General features: G+C 46.4%; 1 protein-coding gene across 1 annotated transcript in view; it reads right to left on the bottom strand.

Moving 5' to 3' along the window:
* The window catches only part of RAB40C (RAB40C, member RAS oncogene family), a 178,850-nt gene that overhangs the window by 161,201 nt on the left and 5,229 nt on the right, over positions 1–12,420 (bottom strand). The gene's annotated exons all lie outside the window — the stretch shown is intronic.

Here is a 12,420-nt window from a genome sequence, read left to right as displayed (position 1 = left end):
TACTCCAACACAGCGAGGAAATTTCATATATACATTAATAAAAATTTTTGAACAACGAACGGTAACAAAGAGAGCAGCGTGCTTCTATAAAGGTGCCGGAAAAATAGAGAGAAATAGTGATTTTGATAGAAAGGGTGTAAGCCTCAACAGAATAGTGACATAGGGTTGTTTATAAAATTGAAAAAAACACAGTGCTGTACAAAGGACAGCAGAGATATGTACAAAGGCCACTAATTGCTTATTTCTCTTTTAACATTTATACATTCTTTTACTGGCATGTATAATGTTTGAAAACGGTAGTGGTCCTATTTTAGGGGAGTTTCGCGTCGACGTTTCGACCCGTCTGGTGGTACTAGGGTAGCTGGGGACCTCGACCTGCGGGTCTTCCTCAGGACGTATGTGGCACAAAAGAACTCCGTACCGTGGTTAATAAAGCTGTGGGCCCAAAATTTCTTTGTTGGGATGATCAAAAAACCTCCTACACCTGGATGGTTATGGACGACTGAAGGGTCACAGTCTCGCTCCTTCAGTACCAATTAGTGGTCGTGGGCCTTCCACCAAGGTTATTCAGTTGTAGATGTCAACAGTAACATATACGAATTAATCCGTTACTTTTGGTGTCCGTGTGCTGGCATCTTAGTGAGTCTAGGTGGAATTCAATGAAAGCGCCAGAGTTCCTTACGGGATGGCGGCTTCCACTTAAGGGTCGTTTACAAAAGACGATCTCAACCGGCAATAAATGACGCGGGAGTGTGGCTTTCCTGGCGGCGACTGCTCAAGTCAGGAGGCCCCCTGACTTGAGCAGTCGCCGCCAGGAAAGCCACACTCCCGCGTCATTTATTGCCGGTTGAGATCGTCTTTTGTAAACGACCCTTAAGTGGAAGCCGCCATCCCGTAAGGAACTCTGGCGCTTTCATTGAATTCCACCTAGACTCACTAAGATGCCAGCACACGGACACCAAAAGTAACGGATTAATTCGTATATGTTACTGTTGACATCTACAACTGAATAACCTTGGTGGAAAGCCCACGACCACTAATTGGTACTGAAGGAGCGAGACTGTGACCCTTCAGTCGTCCATAACCATCCAGGTGTAGGAGGTTTTTTGATCATCCCAACAAAGAAATTTTGGGCCCACAGCTTTATTAACCACGGTACGGAGTTCTTTTGTGCCACATACGTCCTGAGGAAGACCCGCAGGTCGAGGTCCCCAGCTACCCTAGTACCACCAGACGGGTCGAAACGTCGACGCGAAACTCCCCTAAAATAGGACCACTACCGTTTTCAAACATTATACATGCCAGTAAAAGAATGTATAAATGTTAAAAGAGAAATAAGCAATTAGTGGCCTTTGTACATATCTCTGCTGTCCTTTGTACAGCACTGTGTTTTTTTCAATTTTATAAACAACCCTATGTCACTATTCTGTTGAGGCTTACACCCTTTCTATCAAAATCACTATTTCTCTCTATTTTTCCGGCACCTTTATAGAAGCACGCTGCTCTCTTTGTTACCGTTCGTTGTTCAAAATTTTTTATTAATGTATATATGAAATTTCCTCGCTGTGTTGGAGTAATTCATTAAAACTCCTTATTTTTGAATAAATTCATTTTTTGAATAAATTAATTTTTCAAGGTGGATGCATTTCTAAGTTGTTTGATAAAATCTACAAGTGGTGATTAACTTGAAACACCTATTCAGTCACAAAAATGATCAACTGTGAGTACTGATTCATTGAGCCAATAATCGATTTCGGGTTGGGCCATTGTTTCTATGCCAATATTGACTACCCAGGTCCAATAAAGAACCGTTTTGGGTTACCCCATTTTTTATAATGGTTCCACCACCAATAGACATGGCAACTATTTTCTGCCGCCATCCCCTGGGGGGCATGTGGGGGTGATTACCCTCAAAATGGGGGGAGGGGGGCAGAAGACCACTAGACATGAGGTTAGTTATTTAAATAAAAATTTAGCGGGCTGCCATGCCCCCACCCAATAAACAAAAGCCTATCTTTCTGCCCTCCTGGTTTCCAAGATGGGGCTATTACCCCCAATCTACCACAGGAGGAGGGCGGAGGGGGTTAAAAAGCCCACTAGACATCAGGGTACATTATAAAGAAATAAACATAGGAGTGGAGGGTGCCCAGCATGGGCATGGCCATACCCTACACCTGAAAGGGCACAGACACCCTCAATCTGCTCCCCCGAGGAGGCAGACAGTTATCTAAACACAAGGGGATAAACCCACAGGGGTAGGGCCTGCCCACCACCGGCACTGTGATGCCCTGCGCCCCAAAAAAGGGCTCAATAGTCTTTCTGCATCCACTAGGAGGTGGATGGGGCAATTATCCCCCAATTGCTTCCCAGAGGGGGCAGAGAGTCTACTAGACAAGAAGGACTGCATTTATGCAGTATTGTTTTGGAGGTATCGGCCCCCCTGGTCATGGGCCTGTGCTCTCCCCTATTCCGGAGCCAAATAAGATTTTTGCCACCCTCGGGGGATGGTTAGGGATATTGACCACCAATATGCCACCCTCCCTACCCATGAGGGTGGTGGAGAAGTAAGCACAGTAAACACCAAGGATTTAAAAATGGCAACAAAAACAAACAAAAAAAGGAGGTGGCACCCCACCGCGCCATGGAAACATAGGCTTTGAAAAATCCTAAAAATGTTACTAGACCTGCAGGTCCTGTGATTTGAATAATCTACTCGACCTAATTAGAATGCTCTTGACCCATGAACTGGTTTCAAATTGTGTGATACTGGGCAAGTATTTTAATTCATTGAGCCACCATTTTCTTCTTTAACACATATGAGAGAACCTTAAAATACACGAGTTCAGCATTTCTACTGTACAGAAAAATCGTTTAGTTTAATAAACTAAACTTTTGCTCCATATATAATACAAATGTAGCCACATGTAGGATACACATGATCGCTGACTTGTCTCAGTTCATTAACTGCATTGTCGTCAGTGCAGTGGCAGGAATGTTGCCCAACTCGTGTTTAAAAACTGTCACTTTTAATAACTACATAACTAAAGCATAGAGTAGCAGCACACGGTCATTTGCAGTCAGCAGATTTTATATTGAAATGCCAAGAGAATATCCCACGGACATGTGATTTAAAAACGATGTAGTGTACAATGTCTGGAAATCGAGTTTCTGCAAATATTTGTCATTTGCACATCACCAAGTGTTGTGATTTGTTTTGCACCTATGTAAACTTTGTTTACATCACACTTCTGAACAAACAAAAAGTTTTCATACATTTTGAAATAATTGTTTATTAATTCACAAGCAGTAGAAAAGTGTGTTAAAAAAACAGACATTTTACAGCCTTTTGTTTAGCAATCATTGCCAGATAAATTCCTTGACAAAAAGCACTAACTATAATAAGAGAAAGCAAAGTAAAAATCATTTTCCAGGAACAGATAAGCAACAATTAGTAAAAAGACAAACTGACATTTGACCTCTGGCCTTGACAGACAGCAAACATGTCAAGACAAAAAAAGATTTAAAGATGTCTTTATTGCTCATTCACTTTCTGAATGAACAGTTCACCTGTTCCTTCCAGTTTAAGTTAACTTGCCAGTTCGGTCGAGTAAATGCTAAAATTAGCTCGACCTGATAAAATGTCACTCGACATTGCAAGTGGATTTTTCGAGGCCTGCATATACCCCTGGTCTCAGAAGGGGTAATAGTGCCTTTCTGCACCCTCATCACTCGGGGGCAGATGGGATGTGTGGGGGAGGGTTAAAGGCCCACTAGAACCAGGGCATTTTGCATTTAGGGCAAAAGAAAGGGGCGTGGGCGTTGCACTCTGGCAATTCTATTGGTTCCATTTTCAGTCTAGCCTCCAAAATTGGCAATTACCCTATCGCACCCATGATTGAGATTTACAAAAGGAAGTGCCTACCTGTCCTCACTTATGGCTCTAGTTTGTAGGGTTATAAGGCAGCTACATTTTTACACGATGAGAACAGAATATGTAGACGTATTTTTGGTATTTCACCACGGTCGCCGACTTACTCTGTTCATGAGGAATTGGGCTTATCCTATGTAGCTGATGATGTTAATCTGGCACCGTTGATACTATGGTGCTCTATTTGGAACACCATAGTAGCATTTCTATATAACAGGATTATATTGGATCGCCTTTAATCCGACAGGGGATCTGGCATCCTCTGGCTAAGCAATATCAAGGATACCTGTAATAGGCTAGGCAGATCTGATATTTTTCTTCATCCAGCTAACATTTCCACAAGGGACAAAAACTGGGTTAAATCCATGTTCAGTGATTCAAGAAGGTGGGAAGCAAACTGTTGGAGCTGAGGAGGCCGGCCTATAGGTAGTACGTGTTGGTCCATAAAACAACAGGGCTGGAACCATATTTGAAGTTGGTGCCCAAAACTTGGCATAGGGTGCTACCAACAAGATTTACACTGAATATGATTAGGAGTCAGCTTTTGTTTCCTCTGGGCCAGTATGATCCTAATGTTATGAAGGTTTGCCCTTTCGATGAGCACTTCTTGCAAATGTTGACACATTTCTTATTTTATTGTAGGTTTTACCGTTGTTTCACCGAAACGTTTTTAATTCTGCTCCATAAAAAGGTGCCCCAGTTACTAGACATATCCCGCCACTTCTATTTTTGCCGAAGCTGGGGAGTGTGTCTAGATGTGGTCTCCTTTAGGAAGTGTACCCTTGAGCACAGACAAACACTATCGCTGCAGCTGTCTTGATTTGTTTTGTGATTCCTGATTTTTTTTTTTATTGTTGCCGTGCTTCGAAGTGCCTTATGAAAACTTGGTGGGAAGTGGGTTGTTTTCAAATATGTGATGCGTATTTATTACTTAGTTTGCACTCTGCACTTTGGTTAACAACATCAGCTCCTAGATTCTGAATTTGTTTTAAATGTAAAGTTCTGCTATGCTTGTTATTTGTATTTTTTTTAAATTTTCTTCTTTTTCTTTTAATAATGTTTAAATATTTTAATGAGTATGTGCTTTTATGGTTTGTATTTATGAACCAAATAAAGAAAGAAAGAAAGATAAAGAAACCTGACAAGCCCCCACTACAGAACCAGACTATGGTCTGCGAGGGTAATATTTGAAAAGTCATACCCTGCACTACCGAAAAGCACTGCAATGTTGCATCAACAGCAAAATGTGTGTTATATGGAACAAACTGGAATTTGTTGCAGTTGTCCCCCCACTTTTTGCCCCCATTAGAACTACTTGGTGCTGGATTTCAACTCTGAAAGTGCACTGAAGCCTGCTAACCAGGTTCAGGTCAATCAATTAGGATCTGTAAAGCGCGGCTTAACCCATGTGAGGGTATCCAGGCGCTGGGGGTATCTGCTGCTGGACCTGGTCAGTTAAACAGCCATACAGCAAACAAATGATGGACAGAATGCTGACAATGCTAGCATTCTCCCCCAGTCAGAAGATGCAAATCAGTCTTGACCCTGTGCCCCATGGGAACAGGGTCCCTAGCTCACCATGCCACTGGATTGAAGCTAGCCTGGCTGAAGAAGGGGTATGCCCAGAGGTGTGTCCCTTGCTCACTGTGCCACTGGATTCAAGCTAGCATGGCTGAAGAAGGGTCACATACCCTGAAACCGGTCCCAGAATGCTGGTTTCCGATCCAGGGAGGACATGGCCTAGCAGTTCGGTTTGGACTGTTCACATGGGGCACAGGGTCAAGAATTATTTGAATATGGGTGGGTCCAAACTGGGGTGGCGTAGTGGGCAAAAGAACGATGGATTTAACCCAGATCTTTTGACTGGGGGAGAATGTTTGCATTGTCGGCATTCCGTCCATAATTATTTTGCTGTAACACAGTTGAACAGCCAGCCAGGTTTTTAACCTGTCTCTAAACTCCTGCAGAGATAGAGAGGTCTGAAGGCGGAGGGGGGAGTCAGTTCCAGATCTTTGTGGGTAGGTAGGAGAAGTAGCGGCATTCATTCCTGCTTCGGCAGAAGCGGAGAGTGTGAGCGAGGGAGAGAGACGGGGAGTGCAGATGTCAGACGGGTCGGTGGAAATTCTGCCTGTAGTTAAGGTAGGCTGGTTTTTCGTTGTACAGGGCCCTGTCGATGTGGGGAAGTATTTTGAACTGACACCTCTTGTGGACAGTTAGCCAGTGGAGTGTTCTGAGGTGAGGGGTGATGTGGGTTTGACTAGGGAGGTAGAGGACAAGCCTGGCTGCTGTGTTCTTAATGGTCTGAAGACTGTTCAACAGCTGAGAGGTGACCCCAATGTAAAGGGTGTTGCTGTAGTCTAGGCGGCTGGTGACAAGGGCCTGAGTGTGCGGATGGGGAGCCGCTTAAAGATTTTCCAGAGCATGCAGAGAGTGAGGAAGCAGGCAAGGACACTGTTTATCTGTTATTTCATGGTGAGGTTGCTATCAAGTATGATACCAAGGTTCTTAGCTTGTTCTGAAGGTGTGGGAGGGGGCCACCAGAAGTCTGCTAGCCACCAGAAGTCGTCCCACAGGCCAAGTTTCAGGCAGTTGTTTTGCATTCAGCTAGCGACGCTGGTCATGCACGTGTGGAAGTCGGCTTTGGTTTTCGTGGGGTTTAGGGATAGGCAGTGTCCTTAGCAGCTGATATAATGTTTAAACCGTGAGTCTGACCAAGTAGGCCAGAGGGACCATGTATGTGCTGAACAGGGTTGGGTTCAGTGAGGACTGTTTCTCACAGAGACCGCTTGAGGGCAGCAGAGAGCCGCTGAGCACCGGAGCCAGATCCAGTTCGCCATTGTGCGCTGAAGTAGCAGAAATCTGTGCTCCTGCTGTGCCCCCACAAGGTGTTCGTGGATTGGGGGACCAGAGAGCAGGCGAAATCTGTACCCAGGAATCTGTACCCAGTACCCAGCTACTACCCCCGGACTGATCCCGGTAGGAGCTTTGATTTGCTTTGCTTTTGCTTCACTCGTACCTTCCGCCTTCAGCAAACTACCCGGCAGCAGCGTGGCTCAGTTTGGCTCGGCGGCTGCAGCGGAGGGCTGCTGCTGAGGGCTGTCGAGAACTGTCCTTAGACTGGGGTGTGCTCAGTCGCACAAAACTGCTAAAGCTGCTAAAAATAATTTCGGAGAGAGACGGAGGGAAACCATCAAGCACGCCCAGAAGCACCCCGTTGGGAGCTGCAGGGCGGTACAGCACCAAGGGATGCTCTTTCCTAAAGGTGGACAAAGGGGACTCCAGGAATTTAGGAAAGGAGTCACGAAGAAAAGCCGCGCCGCCTCACTCTCAGCAACCCGCCCCCCAACGACTCAACAGCGTCGCCCCAGTATCGGGGATAGCCGAGGAACGACCACGGCAGCGTCTATTACCTCCATCCTGAGTGGGTCGTGCGGAGCTGCAGGGGTGTCCTGAATCCACACCAAAGTTACCAAGTTCGAAGAGGCAAGGTCCCACGCACTGTCTCTGGGCCGGTACTGTTCTTTTGGAATTTCCCTTGACTGGGCAAACGCGAGCGCGGCCGCCGTTAGAGGCAGCTGCCAAGTAAGAGCCCAGTGGTAGAGGCCCAGGCAGGTCTGACTAGGTCCGACATTGCCGGTGGCCTCCCCCTGTGAGCTCCGCTTGCTTCGCCTGACTTCCTCGGCCCCTTGGTGACGATCGGTGTGAGACGGCAGTGCCAGAGCGCCTCTCCAAGCTGATCCTAGAGACTCGACAGGAGACACAGCGGTAGTGGCAGCAGTAGTGGCAGTGGTTCTGCGCAGTCATACCTCTGTGCTACATCAAGCTGCATTAAGCGTCTATCTCTAGAGCATCGCAGAGTACTGCAGAGAACCGCAGAGGTCCACTAAACCCAGCATGAGGTCAGGCAAGAAAAGGATCCCCCCTGAGTGTAAGCCAAAGCATAAATCAAAAACAAAGTCAAAGGCGAAGCTTGATGCCACACCAAGAATTACCGAGTCAGAGGTCAAAGAAGTCAGCGGGATTTGGGCACCGTCTCAAGGAGAACCAGGTGAAATAGGTCCATCCAGAGACTGAATTTCCCCAACCGCGACCCCTCGTCCCAATCTACGACAACCAAAAATTACATCTAAATTCAATTTTCTGAAAGATCTATTTTCCACCATTTTTTCGTCTAGCGGAAAAATCCAGGGCCTCCAGGACTCACTTCTTCCCCTTTCACCGGGGGACCTGCATCTAACTCAATCTTTACAGCAAACCAGTTTTACTTTACCTTACTCTTCCACACTTGCCAGCCAGCACTGAGCCCAGTGGTAGTGGTGGTACCAGGGGGCTTGGTGGATCATGAGCTCTCAAACAAGGCCCCTTGCAGACTATCACCACCTCTGGCAGTTGACTGGGGGACAATATCCGTCTTCCATCCACCTCCCTCTGTCATGGTCAAAAATGCCCCCCCGACTTCAGCAGCTCCCCCCTCATGTACTTTAAGTGAGACAAACAATCATTCTTTGCATAACTCTCCCTTAAGTAGTGGCGCAATGCTCAACCAATTGCAAGAAGCCCCGAGCAGCGACGATACAGGCAATCCTATCAGCTTGCCGAGTGCAGACAAATACCATCTGGCCCAACTGGACAGCATGAGCCCCCATTCACAGCCACCTGAAAGAGCAATAACAGATCAGCTAGCCCACAGCAAGGAGGAGTGGGCAAACAATCCAAACCTTGGGTGCGATGGCCTCGCCAACACAACCTATTTGGGCTCGCAAGAATGGTCCGACCTAGTTGCCACATACATTCCACCTACGCGTATGATTCCATCTTCGCCAAAGAGGGAACCAACTAATAAAATCCAGGCACCCGGACTGGGCCCAATCCAGGAGGGTGCCCTCTCCAACTTAACCCCCTTACCGAATTCTTCACTGTCTTCAACTCCCAAAATAGGGACCACTGAAATTGGGAGATCAACAAAATCACAAGCAACAGAAGCGTCAAATACGTGGGATATCCTGCTTAACACTATGCAACGTACTGTTGATACTCTTCATTTTCAATCAGACAAAATGGACTTACAGCTGACTCTACTTGACACCCTAGCTGTTTTTGTAGGGCGGATAGATGATAAACTCGGCCAACTAAACACTCTAATCAGTAGGGCCCAGCAGGAGGCAAAGCTGGTATGTAGTTGCGGTCCCATTATCGACAAACTTGCAGCACTTCCAGAAATCGTATCCTGCCTACTAGAAGGGCTGCCAAAAGGGACCAACGCAAGGCTCCAGCGCACAAACATGGGTGAAACAGCCTTCCACATAGCATCAATAGGTGGGTCAATTACATCAAGTACCCCCGACAAAGTTTCATCGGTGTCGGAATTGGGGAGCATGCCATCGGAACCAGCCCACACGACAACCTGTTTCGCTTCTCCAACAAATGCGAGTAAGCTGCCCCTCAATGCGAAAGGGCGGCGTCAGCTGAAAAGGAAAGGCCGAAAAAAACAATCTTTAACAAGTATACCAGAAGTTTACCCGCTCTTTCAGCCAGGAAAAAGATTTGAGCAGCTGGCCAGGAGTCCTAATACAGCAAGCAGTAACAGAAGGGACCTACCTTCTACGGGTCCCAGGCTCTCCCCCAATGGAGTACCCGCGAAAGCAAGTACTCCTGTCTCCACGCTGGAGGACTGTAAAATCTCACCTGGTGGAAAGGCCGATATCCAACTCAAGTCGGACAAACATGGCCTCCATCAAGCGACTGATGAAAGCCCTCTTATTCTTCCTCCAACAACTGAACCTGCAGCGGTACAGTTAGCTCAAAACTCGGATCTTGCACGGGTCGAACCATCCCCGACCACCTGTCTAAGCTCCCCCCCCAGGTACCAGCGGAACCACGGCTCCTGAGCCCTCAAACTAAGCTTCCATCTATCACAGTCAACACCCCCGCAGGTCCTACTATGCCCATTACATTAACTCTTGCCACCGAAGAGAACCGCACTGGAATCCTGTCTCACTCCGTCCACAACAACTTAAGTTCTCAAGCTTCTAACAATCAGCTAATCCCTCTGCCGTACTATCCAAATGAGCTCTGTACTAGCATCCTCTTTACTCCTGAGTACCAATCGAAGGGCAGATTTAATATTCTGAACAGAGGGAATTTACTACGGCTACTTAACACTATACCAGCATTAAAGAACTTATCTTCAGCAGACCTTCTCTCCATAGAATTCATAAGAACGGACAGGGTGAACGGGAATGAGGCGACAAAAGCTACATGGACTTCCCCGGAAATCGTCAATAAAATCTTCACGGAGCAAGGCCTCCTTAAATTATGGGGGATCAACATAGCTGCCTACCACAACATAGGATATCCGCTGCCCTTGCTTGAGAGGCCCAAGCAGCGACCGACCAAAACAACCTTAACGACAAGGTCCGTGCTGAGGGGCGCACTGGGCTGCTCTATCACAGCAGCCCAGGCGACAACCACGGAAAACAGCCCAAGGATCACTAATATGCACAGTACGATTGAACATCGGCTCTTTAGGATATGTAACTCACAAGCTAATCTCCAATGACAAGGATATCCATTAGAGCCAGTTATGCGAACGGATGCATCGCACTTGGATCTATGCTCATGGAACATTAACGGGCTATACAATAAAGCAGAGGACAATGACTTCTTACAATATATCAAATCGTTTGACATCATCCTCCTCCAGGAAACATGGCTGGAAGAGCCGATACATCTGGAGGGCTACACCTGCTATCATTCCCCAGCCACAAGGAAAAGCAAGTTTGGCCGTCTGTCAGGAGGCCTAGCAACCTACCTTAAAATATCAACTATTGGCCATGCCCGGTCACTTTCTACAAATTCCTTGGCCATAAACACAATGGAGTTATCACTTAACTTTGGGGGTAAGAAGAAAGAACTCCAGCTAATCAATACCTACATTAACCCCCAAAAAAAGAGACAGGAGGGAAAACTCCTAATGGACCACTTACAATATATTATGACTATTCGAACTGCACCAAATCTAATTCTATCGGGAGACTTCAATCAATGCATTTTAGGCTTTTCCACTAACAGTGACATTCAGGCCCAGTCGTACCATTGTAACATACCAACCCAACTATTTAGCAGCCAATGTAAGGCTTCTAAGTCTGCAAAGGTACTATTGGAAGATTTGGAACACATGGGCCTGCGGGTCTTAAATGGAAGATTCCCAGACGACTCACCATCTGTGGCCTCATTTACCTCAGGCGCGTCTACTTCTTCAATTGATTACACCTTAGTCTCCCTCACGATGTTTCATCACGTTCTGGGTTTCAACTTAGGAGACAAGGGCGATAGCGACCATCGCCCTCAAGAAGTCAGTCTGGGAGCTCTTCCGGACAACGTTCCTTCAAACGCAATAGGGCCACATGACAGCTATACCATCAACCTTAAACGTATTAAAACTTCAGTATCAAATACTGCGGAGGTACTTCAAGCTGCAAAAACTCAATTGAACTCCTCAAACTATCCCTCTGGCAACATAGTAGCAGGCTGGGAAAAATTTACGATGGAGTTCGCAAACAACTATTCAACAACCGTACGGCATTTTCCACCACGAGCTACCGTTGGCACAAAGAAGAAGATCTCGGGCACCCAGAAATTGGCCATGAAATCCCACAAAAAAGCGATTAATAAATCTTTAAGACTGCTGAAGAAAAGCCCGGGGGACGGAACTCTTCTAGCACAACTTCGCAAACACCGTGTGGATCTTAAAAAGTTGAAATGGGCAATTAAAAGAACTAATGACGAAGACTTCTGGGCAAAACTTCACCATGCTTCCAAGGGCAGCAACAGCGCCCAGTTCTGGTCGATTATAAATAAATTGTTAAATCCGAAAAACAATGGTATAACATCTCACATAACGAAATCATCTTGGGAATCATTTCTCGACGATCATTTTAATCATCAGGACGGCAAAATAAGTGACCCCCATAATCCTCCGGAGAGCCGACATCCTCCTATAAATTCACTAAGCGAAGACAGAACTAAGGCTCTTTCTGCGGCCCAAATCAGGAAACTAATTTCCAAAGGTAGGAAAGACGGTGCAGCTGGACCTAACGGTATTCCGCCGGCACTTTTCAAACTTGAACCGGAATACTGGGCTGAAATGTTGATCCCCTTTATTCATCTGTCAACAACTCTGGGCGCCTCCCTACCTCATGGAGGGGCTCAATTATCTCACCAATATACAAGGCGGGGGACAGACTCCTTCAAAAAAACTATCGCCTGATTGCACTCCTTGATATTGAGGCCAAATACTTTGCCGGCCTCCTACTGTCTCAGTTGTGAGAATGGGCTGCAAACCAAAGCTTAATACCATCTAGCCAAACAGGTTTTTGCAAAGACATGGGAACAACAACCAACTTGGTGGCCATCTCGCTACTTATCGACAAGGCCAGGGTGACCAAACAGGCTCTACACCTCTGCTTTGTGGACTTCAAGGCGGCCTTTGA

This window comes from Lissotriton helveticus, chromosome 10 (genome assembly GCF_964261635.1).
Source record: "Lissotriton helveticus chromosome 10, aLisHel1.1, whole genome shotgun sequence".
Lineage (NCBI taxonomy): Eukaryota > Metazoa > Chordata > Amphibia > Caudata > Salamandridae > Lissotriton > Lissotriton helveticus.
This window is presented reverse-complemented; position numbering and strand designations above follow the sequence as displayed.